The sequence below is a fragment of the Lactuca virosa genome, chromosome 9 (genome assembly GCF_052849685.1).
Source record: "Lactuca virosa cultivar CGN04683 chromosome 9, Lactuca_virosa_CGN04683_v6, whole genome shotgun sequence".
Lineage (NCBI taxonomy): Eukaryota > Viridiplantae > Streptophyta > Magnoliopsida > Asterales > Asteraceae > Lactuca > Lactuca virosa.
Window position 1 is genome coordinate 40,185,465 of NC_136434.1, and position 15,830 is coordinate 40,201,294.

A 15,830-nucleotide genomic window follows, 5' to 3' on the forward strand; every position below is an offset into this window, starting at 1 on the left:
GTTCCTCGTTTGGTTGTGAGCTTGGGGCAGATGCGCACAATCGATTGTTTGTTTACTCTGAGTCTTATATAATTCGTATCCGCTTAGTACCCATAGAAAGGGTTGTAATGTCATTTTACTTAAACTTCCATTAAAGTAGGAAATACAGGATTTTCTAGAGGAAAAGTCGAACTTTTCAAAACAGAACTTACAAATTACACCATTTTACATCTAAATTTTCAACAAAACTTTACAACTTACTCACATCACTAAAATCTTATGAACTCACCAGCTTAATTGCTGATCAACTCTTTCAAATAACTTGTATTCTCAGGAGACTATTAGACAGGTGCTCGTGCTGGGGATTCAGAAGATGGAGCATTATAGATTCAAGTCTTGTTTTGTTATTTGTGTATGAATTCTATGTTTTGTAAACACACACATTGTAAACACTTTCTTTCGAAATGAAATGGTTGTTCATTACTTGCTTACCATATACATATCTCGTGATACTAAACATGACGTCCTCCACCCCTAAACGATTCCGCCGTTCTGGTTTTGGGATGTGACAAATTCTATTCAATATAAGTCCAAATGATACCAAACACCCCCTGACTACTAAAATTCTTTGTAAAATAAATCCCGAAATTATACTTTAACCCCCGGAGATTCAAATCTTGTCATTTGGCTTCCCGAAACTAACACCGCACTAAATATTATTTGATTTTGGGCTATAATAATACGAAATAACAATAAAAATCACTTCTCGGGGTTTCGGGTTTATTATTTAATTATTATATTTAAATGGGATGTTACAACTCTCCCCACTTAAATTTGATTTCGTCCTCGAAATCGTTTCTTCTCATTCCTTACACGCCAAACAACTTGGACTACAATCCCGAGCATAACCCTAGCCTTTCCACGGCAACCGTAACCAACCCTCACAGGTTTCTAAAACCTGGAAATAAACGAATCCCTTGCAGTATGATCACACTTACTTGATCCAAAATCAGAAGTCTCGAGATGGTCTAGCTTCCTGAAAGACTGCCCACACTGGATCGTTGTCGGATGCATTGAACTTAACTCCCAACTGGCTACTCATCTTCGGATAACCTGAGGTTCCCACTAGAAAACAGAATCACAAATCCCACACTGCTAACTATGATCCTTTAGTTTACGAACCACATATATATAATAACCGGCTTGTAAGCACAAATACTCATACCTGGCCCAATCAGCCTCGGGCTGGAATACCAGGCATGCCTACGTCGGGTCCAGTCATCCCTAGGATGGAATACCCTCGTATCACACACGTGTTAGGTCCAATCAACCCTCGGGTTGGAATACCAAACACGTCAGGTCCACTCAATCGTAGGGTCCGGTCATTCATGATGGAATACCCTAGATTGGAATACCACTATATACATAACTCGGGTCTAACCCATAACTTGAAATCCAAGGACTTATCCTTGCATCTCATCCAAAAATCCTCTGATTTGCCACAACCGAGTGACACTCATCCGAAATACCGGGTTCCGGCCCGGTCGCGGAGCTAAAGGTCTCCCACATAGTTGCCTCTCACAACTTCCGAACGAAATCCTTCCCTGGAACTAAATGCCACTAGTTATCATGCCACTACGTCTCTAACAACTTTCTGATCCAACCGATCGGATCCATGCGTCAAATCCTGACGTCATCAAATCTAAGGCTAAAAGTGATTGCTACCTAACCAACGGTAGACTTTTATCACAAACGACCTTAAGCAATTCCTTGCTTCGTTGATTTCTCAACTATAGTGGCGTTCCTACAGTCTAATCGTTGGCTCAACCAGGTCTAATCCCTCTGGGGAAACCCATAAACCCATCCGTGGATTTCCATACCCTTACTGCTACACCCGAACTGGTGGTTACTACTGCCCCTTCCGCGTCCTAACAATGCGCTCATGCTATCTACCAACCTAGTGAATGTTGCGGCTACACCCGCAGATTTACAACACTTCTCACACTATCTGCCAACCTGGTGAATGCTACGGCTACCCCCGCAGTCTTACAACACTTCCCATACTAACTGATCGCTAGTGAATGCTACGGCTACCCCCGCAGTCTTACAACACTTCCCATACCAACTGATTGCTAGTGATTACTACGGCTACCCCCGCAGTCTTACAACACTTTCCATACCAACTGAGCGCTAGTGAATGCTACAGCTACCCTCGCAGTCTTATAACACTTTCTATACCGGTCGAACACGCGCTCGACCTAACACACCACTGAACTTAATTCATGGCTAGAATCCCAACCTGATTTCCCAAGTTCTGCTATCAAGCACCGAGAAGACACGATTTACATGCTGAGGAGTTTTACCAAACTCCCCACTCACACCACACTCAAACCAAGCAGCCTCTAGGGTTGTCTTCCTTCCCGAAAAAGATGTGTAACTTATCCCAGTCTCAAAACCGATCCTGCTTCTGCATTCCGGGTCGATTCTCCCCCACTTAGATTCAACTAAGTCTTCACAATACATGGAAATTTGAGAATTCCCCATCCTTCTTACTTTCCAACGATAGATCTGATGACAATCAGACCTTTCCAACTAGTGCTTCATTACCAGCTAATCGCAAGTGATCACACGCTTCTAAGAACTAGCTGAACACTTCTTGAATCCCAGTGAAACCGACGATCCCTATTGCTTGAATGATCCCACACTCAAATCTTGAAATCCAAAAGACAGTTACTCCAACTAATACCTCAGCCCAACACATGGCCCAATTTTCCAAATTGGGCCCAGACCTCTAAATGGTCTTTCCTTAAGGCCCATTCGATTATTCCAATCCAATCCCCATGGCCCATTATCACATAGTCATAAAGTCTCAATTATGGCCCAACCTTCCAAATTGGGCCCAAGTCCTCACATGGGCCTTATCCTAAAGCCCATCTACTTATTTTGGTCCATTAACTTGTTCTTGGACAACCCATCAATAGTCCAATCACCAAAGCCCACTAGGAAGGCCGAACTCAAGGCCCATGTGAAATTAGGGTTTCACATAAAATGACAATTAGGGTTAAGTGTTTCTCACTTAACCCATTAAGGACTTAATCCATTAAGTCTAATATTGACTTAGGTTAATTTGCCAATGATTATTATTTAATATATCAAGTTATTAAATAATTCCCGTGTGTGTCCCGTTTAATTTTCAAAATTAGGGTTTTAAGCCATTAGGGTTTCTTACCTAATACTAGCCCATTTATCAATTTGTTGGGCCTTTAGGTCGATTAGTGCTTTATTGGGCCAATTAGGGTCCATTAGACACATTAGGGTTTCACTAAGCCAAATAATCACATGATTGGGCTTTTAGGTCCATTAAGCTTCATTGGGCCCATTAGGGCTTATAAGGCCCACTAGGGTTTTAGTCCCTTGTCCAAACACCCCAAACTAGTTACTATCCAACAAGGCACACCGCCACCCAACACGGCGGCCGGTGGCGGCAGCCACCACCCTAAGGTGGTGGTTTTCAATTTCTTTATTCCATTTTTTTACAATTTACAATGAAATCACTAATAAACACACACACTACACTAATAAAACACACACACACACACAGCCACCCTTGTGGTGGCCGACGGTGACATGAGGTGGCAGCCACCACCTCACGGTGGTGGTGGTGGCCTTCTCCGAATTCCGGCCAAACTATGCTATACACACAAACACACCAAAACAGAAACACACCCAACCACACTTCTGATTGCAAGCACCTAACAACACTTCTGGTGGCGCATGATGACGGCAGTGGCAACCCTAATGGCCACATCGGTGGCTAACAACGGCGGCTGACGGAGGGAAGTGGATAGAAGGGTGGTGGCGTAGCCGTAATGAACGACAACAGCTAAATCTAGTTCCCCTGGCTTCTTCCAATTCCCACAACGATCCTTCGGTCCTCGTTCATCACTGGAAACGGATGCAACAACGGCGATCTTCAACTGAACGTCTTCTGGCTTCGTCGGCGGTGCAACAGCGGCAACCATCGAGTGGGGTTCGACCGGCGGCGTCTTCGTCTTTAGCGGAAAATGACGGATGGAAACGGAAACGACTCATCGTCTTCCACAGCCCCAACAGCGGGGGTGGCGGCTATGTTGTCGTCGGCGAGGAAAGATGCGGCAGTGAACAACCTCGCCGGTCTCATCGGCTTGTGGTAGCGACTTCGGTGGTCGATAGCAGCGGCTGAAAGGGCGAGTGGAGTGAGGGTGGCGGCCGAACGATGGAGAAGAAGGAGGTGGCGGCTGGATGTGTAGTAGGGTTAGGGTTTTCGGGTGAATGGGAGGCAAGGATAATGACGGGTTTAAGTCCCGTCTCCAATTCCAAACTTAACCTTATTTTGGCATTTTCAGTCCCTCCAGCCACAAACATTTTCAGAATAAGCTCATTAATTACCAAACAGCCCCTAGCCTCAAGAATTCTATTCAATATAAGTCCAAATGATACCGAACACCCACTGACTACTAAAATTCTTTGTAAAATAAATCCCGAAATTACACTTTAACCCCCGGAGATTCAAATCTTGTCATTTGGCTTCCCTAAAATAACACCCCACTAAATATTATTTGATTTTGGGCTATAATAATACGAAATAACAATAAAAATCACTTCTCGGGGTTCCGGATTTATTATTTAATTATTATATTTAAATGGGATATTACACTTGAATTTTGAATTTTGAATTCCTTATAAATACTTTCCGGAAAATAAGGAAATACCAAAAAAAAAAATCGAAAAATAGGAATTTCTTAAAAATTGCCAAGTGTCAATTAGCCTACTTAGAAATGGGACATGTGGCATTTAAAGGTTTTGTTTATTATAGGAGGTAGATGACATCATCGAGTTGTAGGAAAAGAAGAGGAATTTAAGATACCATGTTTAGTTATTTTAATCTTTTATTTAACGAGACTACTTTGTTGGTTGTTGGATAGGATTGTTGGAGACATTGTTGGGAAACGTCATATGACCTATATTTGCTCCCAAATGAAAATCGAATGAGAGGATATGAATGTTGGGTTATGGAGCATTCTAACACTCCTATGGTGTACATGCAACCCTATAAACCTTGGATCTATGTTTTCTCTATCATACATGCAAATAAGAACTTTCCAAGGCTTTAATCCTAACTAGCATATTATAAAGCACCTATACTACAAAGTTCTAGATACATGACATACCTTTTGATGTAGCTTGATGTCTTCAAACTTTAAGAGCTTAGCCCCAATAGTGTGGAAGCCTCAAGTGGAATCACAAATCACCAAAACACCTTGGAAGACTTTAGAGAATATGGATACTTGGCTCACACTTATGAAATCGGTTATTGCCCTCTTTAGTGTATCCACACTAGCCACTACCCTAATTTCATGAACCATAAGACCCTTTATATAGTGTGGAGGATTAGGGTTAAACCCTAATACCCATGACCTTTCATTTCCTAGGATCCATGGGTTAAAGCTCCATGGACTATCCATGAAGACTTAGCCCAACCTAAATGAACTTGGCCCACTACACACATATATCTAAAAGTCCATATTTAATTAGTTCCTTTTGATCACTTAATTAATTATAAATTAATTCTTGATCAATACTAATTAAATAATATGATTATATATTAATATATTAGAACTTATAATATATTAATATAAATCATAAATATACTATTCTCAAAAGACTATCCATATAAATTGTGTCGGTGAAGTGCAACCCAAATGGACCATGACGGGTCGGGTCAAGTACATACCAAATATAGTTATGGACTTAGACATTAATCCAATAGTCTCCCACTTGGATAAGTCTAAAACTATTATTGAGTATGACTTCAAAAACCAACTGGCAATCGTAGCTCTTAAAGCCGCTGTCAAACTCTGATCCTGTCAACGAACTCTGACCTTTGTCAATGACTTGTCCATTAGATAAGGGATCATATATTCCTCCATTCTAGATATCATATCGACTGAGACATGGATTATAATCATTCTCTCTGTCCATTTGTTGTTTCCCGATTTCCGATTTATGATGACTGACTGATTGAACAAATCAAATCAGTCCTGGCTTGGCCAAGCACTCACATGTGTCATCATTAAATCATCGAGGGGCCCACATATATCGCTTTTATCCCGAAGGTAAAAGGAATGGATAAACTTCGACTCATATGGCTTGTTCTACTACTTGTTGAATCATACACAAAGACACGTTTTATAACATCGATTTACCAATGCGGTTTCGTGCAATCAATGTACAACCAACTCATAGTAACAACTCATATCTCTAGGTTTGAAGAATATAAGATATTATCGTCTCATGATCACTCGTGATAAAATCCATGAAGTGATTCAAATGAGCGCGTGTTGAATCCAATACTCAGAACTTATGAGCACTCATGAGTGTTGTTGCACCACTTTGTCCACCAACTTGGACCTCTACAAACCAACCCATGACATTCTTGATTCATATCTACTTCCAACATATGACCGACTGTGGATGGTTTGAATAACTTAATCATTCAGGAAGAGCGACTTAGTTATTCTGGAAGTCAAAACATGCAAAGTGAAACACAAGAATAAATGAATCAAATATGGTATCAAACCCTATGAATATAAATAAACACTTTTATTTATCACCATACTGATTACTCATTATTCATTGTTTCGGTTTTATCAACTTTATACTTGAATTAAAAACACTAGTTGTCCCATGCTCCAAGCATGTACACTATGTTTTTCTTAAACAATAGCTTTGCCATACACCAAGTATGCACTCTATGTTTGTCTATGATCCTTACTTTGTGAAATAAACCAATTGAACATAATTTCAATGATTCTAATTTCACACTCCCAAATCCTTATCGAAAAATGTGAGAAATTCAAATTCCTATCATTTATCGAAATCTGTTTAGATTTTAAACTTATATGCACTGACCCTCCTGTAATGAATATGTACAAAGTCACAAAGACTTGTCAACAGTCATTATAAGGTATTCCAATGGAGATCAACTCCATGGAAACTAAGTCTCATATTCAAAGTACATTGCTTTGGACATGCTTCTTGCATTAAGTTTTCTAATCTTACACAGATAACTTCCACCTATGGAGGCAACTCCATATTCTCATTTTGACTATCACTTCTGAATAAGAGATGCCTCTTTTCAGAATATGTCAATATGGTCCTTCCAAAATTAGCACTATACTTCCAACTGTCCCTGAGCAACCAATCTTTGGTAAACCTCAGATTGTCCTCGACAATTGCTTAATCATTATAGTCATATCCAATTCTAGACCTTTTCCCTTCTTAATGCCTCTGGGCATTTGGAAAAATTTAGAAATGACAAATATTATAGCACATGACATCGATCTTGTACCCAAAGTAAATGGGACACGATTCATGATGTTTCACATAAAGACATGGTTCTAGACCAGTATTTTGCCATAATAATTTTTTGTTTGCCATATTCTCAAAATTTGACTATGAAAAGGGATGTCGTAATCATAATCGAATTTTGAGAACGCAATATATAGAATTTTCTTAAGTTGAACCAATCCAACATGAAATTCATATATATATTCTTGACTAAAGGTGATTAAAATATCAATATAAGCTCTTTAGAATGATTATAAACTAAATCTAAGCTTTTTAGAATTGAAATGAAGTATAATTTCCTCTCCCTTAATTATAGCAAAACAACTTTTTCAACCCCTGCAACCTCACGAATTGAAACTTTTGTTTTCTATAATTAACATTGCTAACTTGCAATACTTATCATAATTATCATGCTCCCACTAACATGATGATTATTAGCATAACACTTATGATCCCACTAGCTTTGACATGTATCCAGAAAACAGCTGGACCTCTAGAAGTCAATACTTTATTGACATTCTTACCAAAGTTCAGATTTCTGATACTAGATTGCTTTGATAAGACTTTATCAAAATCATACACCTTATCTTAGATAGATCACAGGCGCGTCTAAACAATTTCAGAACTATGAAAAGGGATGCTGTAATCATAGTCTCAATTGTTTAGACCTTTTGCCATTTCTCATAAGTCAATGTTAGTGTGCCGGTTAACCACGCACGCTCCACTAACGACTTTGAGAACTGCAAATATCACAATTGCTATCTACTTAAAATCTACTTAGTGAAAGAATTTCCTCACCATCATTTTCATGAATCGGAGAGAAACCTTATGACACTTAGATTTTATGGTGTATGTGTTCTTATCCATGTGAATTTGTCAAACCATAATCACAAGACTAGGTTAGTGACAAATCCTAACTCATATGGATTGAACTTGTGCAATCTTAACTTCTTGCCACCTGGCAGCTCAAGGGCCTGCCATTGCTTCCAAGTAGCTATGCAAACAATTGAGAACATGTAGAACTCAAATGTATAGCCAACTTAACTGGAATGGGCACAGAAATGTCAACACGATAGGTTATAAACCTCTAGTTGTGTGCTAGTGATGAAATACAGGTTTTATTCTTGATTACGTCTTGAAACCCTTTCAAGATCTTTTAGACTCCCACTGTCTCCTTGACCTATAAGACTTTCTTGCCAAATATTCAAGAGATAGTGTGGATTCTAATCAAGACAAACACTTAACACAATTGGCCTAAGTTGGTCTCTGTTTTATCCAAAACATCACAACTTACCAAATTCAAATGTACAAGAGTAGAAAACCTTTTACTCTTACATTTCACTAGTGTTAATAAACCTTCTTTAAGATATGTCACTCAAGTTACATTTGTGGTGGGCTTGATCAGTGCACAAGAATGTGTACTCGATCCCTTAGTCCTTTACTTGACTCACACATCCATGTGAACAAGTAATTAGTCTTAATTTTCCAATGCTTGAAAGTTCTCATTCATCATACTATACAACTTGCATGATTCCAAGTTTCTATCCAACTGAAACTTGGGTGATGAGAATCTTTCCTTATTTGGAAAATTTAGACACTACCACAAATGAAAGAATCAAATTCATATTTCCACTCTTGCTATTAATGGAATCATATAAGCAACAATTTTTTTTTCCTTTTTACAAATGCCATTGTAAGGATATTTTAAAATAAATAAAATCAAATTTTTTTTTCCTTTTATTTTAAAAACTTTGCGGAAAAATTATCCTTACAGTGCAAAAGCACATGAAAAACTTTGTTGTTATCTATTCCTAAGCAATATATCATAACTCCTAAGCAACAGCTCAAAATTCTGATCACAGAACCATGCGATCGAGATCCATCTTCGCGATCAGAATCAGCATACACTTCCTTTAAGTTTCTTCACTTTTCTTTGATTCTTAAAACATCAACATGTGACCCAGTCACATCATGTAACAAGAATCTCAGAATAGAAACTTAACAGAGTTAGATAATGAACTTTACCTGAAGTAGAGTCAATCTTCTTGACTTGATCAACCTTATGATCTTTCAGGTAAATAGGCCGCTTCGTAATCAATGCCCCTTCGTTTGGCAAGAGAAACATAGGGACTCTTTGGGAATGGTACATGGGACTATCTGTGACATCCCCATTTTCACGGCCAGAAAAGACCGATTTTGTTTATGCTTTGTTTGAAATCAGAGTAACATTTTAAATAAAAGTGTTGCGGATTTTGTCCCAAAACAAAATATGATAAAGATTTATCAAAAGCATTTCCATAGAAATGTATTTCATTAAAAAGACTCGGGATGTCATGTTCGATACAAATCATAAGCATAAACAATACAGCATAGGCCTTACTACATTATTCCGTATTTACAGGCCTAAAATCCCTTAATCTCTCATCCCAAGACATCACATCTATGCTCATGCGCCACTACCTATAATACAAGAAACTGAGTGGGTCAGGCTTGGTAGCCTGGTGAGCGACGTGTCCTTCATCCGAAGCGAGCCGTGATCAGCAAGCGACGGTCCAGATTATGCCACGTCATCAATCGAGCAACAAATTTCGCAAATTCGAGTCTAAACTTTAAAAATTCGTATCTTTCGCATACGAGCTCCATTTTCGACGTTCTTTATATCCACGCGTAGGCGGGAACACACTCTACAACTTTAGTTTAGACTCCGTCGGCTAATTTTGACTTTATTTTAAAAGTTATATTTTTAACAGGCCGGGACAGGATTGGTCCGTTAAAAATTCATAACTTCTTCATCCGACGTCCGTTTTCGTCTGTCTTTTTATCGTTGTGCTACTATTAAAGAGATCTTCGATTCTCATTTAGGTTGTGTCGGCTAAACACCGCTCGATCTAATATTCGAACTTCGGGCTGTACACTGCTAAACCGAAACTTCGAAAAATCATAACTTCTTCATACGAAGTCAGATTTGGGCGTTCTTTTTATGGACGCTCTCGGTTTAACGTTTTCTATGACTTTCATTTAGATCGCTAAGGCTAAAACTCGATCTATCGTAAATTCACTATTCACGCTTCCCGGTGTCGTGCCGGTTCGGTTGCGAAACTTCGACGAGTCATAATTTCTTCGTTATAACTCGGATTTCGGCGTTCTTTATATCTCCGGAATCCTTGTTTCGACCACTACAACTTTATGTAAAGATATAGGGCTTATCTCATACTTTAATTTTGACGCTTATTCTTATTATTTATTAATTATACATTTATAATTAAATATTAAGCACACAAATACACATAATTCACATAGTATTTAAACATTTCATCTTTATTACATCAAAAAGAGTTACAATAGTTGACCTAGACTATTACATCGTCTAAAAATGCTTAGCCCCGAAAGCCGGGCGTTACAATTCTCTCCCCCTTAGGATGATTCTGTCCCGGAATCATGTGTCAGCAAACAGATGCGGATAGCGACTCATCATGTCATCCACTATTTACCAAGTGAGATTCGGCCCATTCGAATGTTTCCATTGAACTGGCACTAAGTCGACCATCTTGCGTCGTAACTTCTTAGTCTTACGGTCAACAATTGCCTCGGGCTCTTCAATCAGCCTTTTATTCTCATCCATCCTTAACTCTGAGATTGGAATTATGTCGGGAACTTCTCCCGTGAATTTCCTCAGATAACACACATGGAAGGTGTTATGAATACCATCGAGTTCTTCAGGCAATTCCAGCTTGTAAGCTTGGTTCCCAATCTTCTGAAGAACTTTGAACGGTCCAATAAACCTTGGACTTAGCTTTCCTCGTTTCCCGAATCTTATAAGTCCCTTCCACAGTGAGACTTTAAGCAAAACCGAATCCCCAATTTCGAAGGTCATCGGTCGTCTCTTCTTGTCAGCATAGCTCTTCTGACGATCTTGAGTTGCTAACATCCTTTCCCTAATCACTTTCAACTTCTCAGCAGTCTCATGGACTATCTCGGGGCCCATAAACTGCTTCTCTCCGGCCTCAAGCCAACAAGATGCTCGAGTGGAAACTGTTGTTGTAGGAAAATTCTACCAAAGGTAAGTGCTCATCCCAGTTACCTTGGAACTCGAGGGTACATGCTCTCAACATATCTTCAAGCGTTTGAATCGTTCTTTCGCTCTGACCATCAGTCTGCGGATGGTAAGCCGTACTCAGACACAACTTCGTACCCAGTTCCTTTTGTAGACTTCTCCAAAACCTTGACATGAAACGACTATCACGATCCGATACAATTGTAAGAGGAACACCGTGAAGTCTCACAATTTCCTTCACGTAAGCATTTGCAAGCTTATCCATAGACCACTTCTCGTTGGCAGCTATGAAGTGTGCACTCTTTGTGAAACGATCCACGACCACCCAAATCATGTCGTGACCGTTCTTCGTCCTGGGTAGTTTAGTCACAAAATCCATGGTGATGTCTTCCCATTTACCCATGGGTACAGGTAAGGGTTCTAAACTCCCTTACGATTTCTAATGTTGTGTTTTAACTCTTGCACAAGTTACACACTCGGCCACATACTTCGCAACATCGAGCTTCATCGTCAGCCACCAGTAGTAGGGTTTTAGGTCCCTATACATTTTAGTGCTACCGGGATGAATCGAGTACATGGTCTTGTGAGCTTCTTCCATCAGAAGATCTCTTATTCCTCCTGTCTTAGGTACCCAAATCCGATCTTGGAATACCTTCAGTCCTTGACGGTTTGTACTGAATACCAACTTTCTTCCCAAACGTTCTTCCTTTCAGTCATTCTTTTCTGAAGCTTCTTCTTGAGCTTTCTTGATACTTTCCACAATTGTCGAGACAACTTCTATTCTCAACACCCTTGGCCTTTTTCTTTCAAGATTGACTTTTTGACTTAGAGCATCCGCAACAACATTTGCTTTACCGGGGTGGTAAAGTATCTCACAGTCGTAGTCCTTGAGTAACTCTAGCCAGCGTCGTTGCCTCATGTTCAACTCCTTCTGATTAAAGAGATACTGGAGACTCTTATGATCAGTGAAAAGTTTGCACTTCGTTCCATAGAGGTAATGCCTCCATATCTTTAGAGCAAAAACTACCGCTGCCAACTCCAAATCATGAGTGGGGTAGTTTTTTTCGTGCTCCTTCAATTGTCGAGATGCGTATGCTATCACCTTTTCCCTTTGGGTCAGAACACAACCCAACCCGACTCCGGATGCGTCACTATAGACCGCGAAGTCTTCAACTCCATCGGGTAGAGAAAGAATCGGTGCTTCACATAATTTCTTCTTTAGCTTCTCGAATGCTTCTTCGTGTTTCTCACTCCACGTATAAGTAGCTCCTTTGTGGGTCAAAGCTGTCAATGGAGCAGCTATCGAAGAAAAGCCTTGGATAAATCATCGGTAATATCCGGCTAATCGTAGAAAGCTTCGAATTTCTGTGGGACTCTTTGGACATCCCGACTTCATCACAACTTCGATTTTTGTTGGGTCAACCATTATCCCCTCCTGGTTAACCACATGACCCAAGAATTGGACTTCTCGGATCCAAAAATGACACTTGGAGAACTTTGCATATAGTTTCTCCTTCTTCAAGACTTCCAACACTTCTTGTAGATGTTTGCCATGCTCCTCCTGGCTTTTCGAGTAGATGAGAATGTCATCTATGAACACTATCACGGATTTATCGAGGAATGGTTTACAAACCATGTTCATCAAATCCATGGATGCTGCTGGAGCATTGGTTAGTCCAAACGACATAACCAAGAACTCGTAGTGTCCATATCTCGTTCTGAATGCAGTCTTTTCGATATCCTGCTCTCTCACCTTCAGCTGATGATATCTTGACCTAAGATCGATCTTTGAGAAATAGCTCGAACCTTGCAGCTAATCGAATAGGTCATCAATCCTTGGCAATGGATACTTGTTCTTCACTGTTGCCTTGTTCAGCTCTCGGTAGTCTATACACATTCTCATGCTTCCGTCTTTCTTCTTCACGAATAGCACCGGAGCTCCCCAGGGTGATGAACTAGGTCGAATGAAACCGTTGTCCAACAACTCCTGAAGTTGCGTCATAAGCTCCTTCATCTCCGTCGGTGCTAATCGGTAAGGTGCCTTCGCTATCGGTGTTGTACCTGGTAAGAAGTCTATTCTGAACTCCACTTGTCTATCAGGTGGTAATCCGGGAAGATCTTTGGGAAAGACTTCCGGATAATCACACACAACCGGTATATTCTGCACCTATTTCTTTTCCTTCTTAGCATCGATTACGAATGCCAAGTATGATGCACACCCCTTGGACAAACATTTTCTGGCTTTCATTAGGGAGATGATTCCAGAATTTACTCGGCGTTTGTCCCCGTACACCATGAATGACTCTTTTCCGGGTGGGTTTACCCTTACTATCTTCTTTCGGCATTGAATCTCAGCATCGTTGGCGCTAAGCCAATCCATTCCCAGAACGATGTCGAAACCGTTCAATTCTATGGGTAACAACTCCTCGTGGAATTCGTTTCCGTTTATTTCGATGACGATGTTCCTAATACGGTCACTAACAGGTACGAACTTGCCACTGGCAACTTCTATAATCAGGGCATTATCAAGTTTTTCTACAGGCAATGCTGATTTCCTACCGAATTTATGCGATACAAAGGAGTAGTTGGCTCCGGAATCAAATAGTATATTGGCAGGCAAACCATTTACAAGAAAGGTACCTGAGGCGACGTCTGCTGCCTCCTTTGCAGCCTCAAGCGTCATCTGGAAGGCTCTCGCCTTCGGCTTTGGTGGAATGTTGGGTCTTGCCGCATCTTTCTTCTTTGGGCAATCCTTAGCAATGTGCCCTTCTTCACGGCACTCATAGCACACCCTCTTGTTGATGGTGCACTCATTGGCATAGTGCCCCGTTTTCCCACACTTGTAGCAGGTCACTTCCTCGCTACATTTTCCCGAGTGCTTCTTCTTGCACTTCTCGCACCACTTTGATTCATTTCCTCCCCCGAACTTCTTCGAACCGAACTTGCTCTTCTTATTGTTGGGTTTAGCAGACCCTTCAAATTTTCTCTTCTCGCCAACCTCAACCTTGCTGGCAGCTCTTCCCTTGATCATTTCCTCCACAGACTTGGCAGCCCAGATAGCCGCCTCCAGAGTATGTGCCTGACGTACCGGCACCGCATACTCCCATGGGAGTCCCTTGGCGTACTTGTCAATTTTTGTTAGCTCATCCGGAACAAGACGCAAGGCAAACTCCATTTTCTCCGTGAAGTTGTTAGTGTACTCATCAATGGACATGCTTCCTTTCTTCAGGGTTAGGAACTGGTTCTCTAGCTCAAGAAGGTTTTGGGCTGAGCAGTACTTGCGTTTAAACTGCCCTAAAAATTCTTCCCATGTTAGCTGCAGGGGCTCATTGGGGCTCAAAGTCTTCCCCAGGGTATTCCACCAACGCACAGCGCCTCCTCGGAACTGACGTACTGCAAACGTGGTCTGTAGTTTTCCTCTGCAACCGCACGTCATGAAAGCTAACTCCATCTCCGAGATCCAATCCATGACCCCGATCGGATCTTCCTTTCCAGTGAAAGTCGATGGCTTGCAAGTCAGAAAATCCTTGTACTTTCATCCATTCCTCTCGCCTCCGTCATCTTGGTTGTTTTGTCGAACTATTGGTGGGTTGACTTGACCAACGGTTCCACTGTAGTTCCCTTCCTCAGTCTGCCCTTCGTTCAACTCGGGCTGTTCGATCTGTATGGTCGCTTCCTCTCGATTTTGTTGGAGCAAACGTCTGGTTTCCTCCATTTGACGATCCAACATCGCCTGGATCATCGCTTGCACTCCGGCCATCGTTATTGGCTCAGCAGCGGCTACCACAACCGGTATTTGCTCAATCACTGGGGGTTGGTTTCTGTTCCCATTTGCATTCCCGGCTCCACTGCGGGTTCTTGCCATTTTGATCTATACACCGAATAAGGTGAATTTAGATCTTTATTTAGGATAGTCGTTTAAACCGTCCTTATCACTCCGAAACGTTTACATGTTAGTTCTAATATCGTAGTCGTACGTTTAGAATCCTAAACACATAAGGTTTCCAGATCTGGTCGACAACAGACCATAGATCCGAACAATTAACAGCATATCAGGCACAAAGCATTTAGCACATAAAAGCATTTTAGGCACAATTCCTAAAATAAGCTAGTGCTCACACCTCACAATCATCGCTTAGCATTCTAAGTTTAAGTCTAGAAATCCTACAAGTTCCTAGTTCGCTTAAACTAATGCTCTGATACCAACTATGACATCCCCATTTTCACGGCCAGAAAAGACCGATTTTGTTTATGCTTTGTTTGAAAATCAGAGTAACATTTTAAATAAAAGTGTTGCGGATTTTGTCCCAAAACAAAATATGATAAAGATTTATCAAAAGCATTTCCATAGAAATGTATTTCAATTAAAAGACTCGGGATGTCATGTTCGATACAGATCATAAGCATA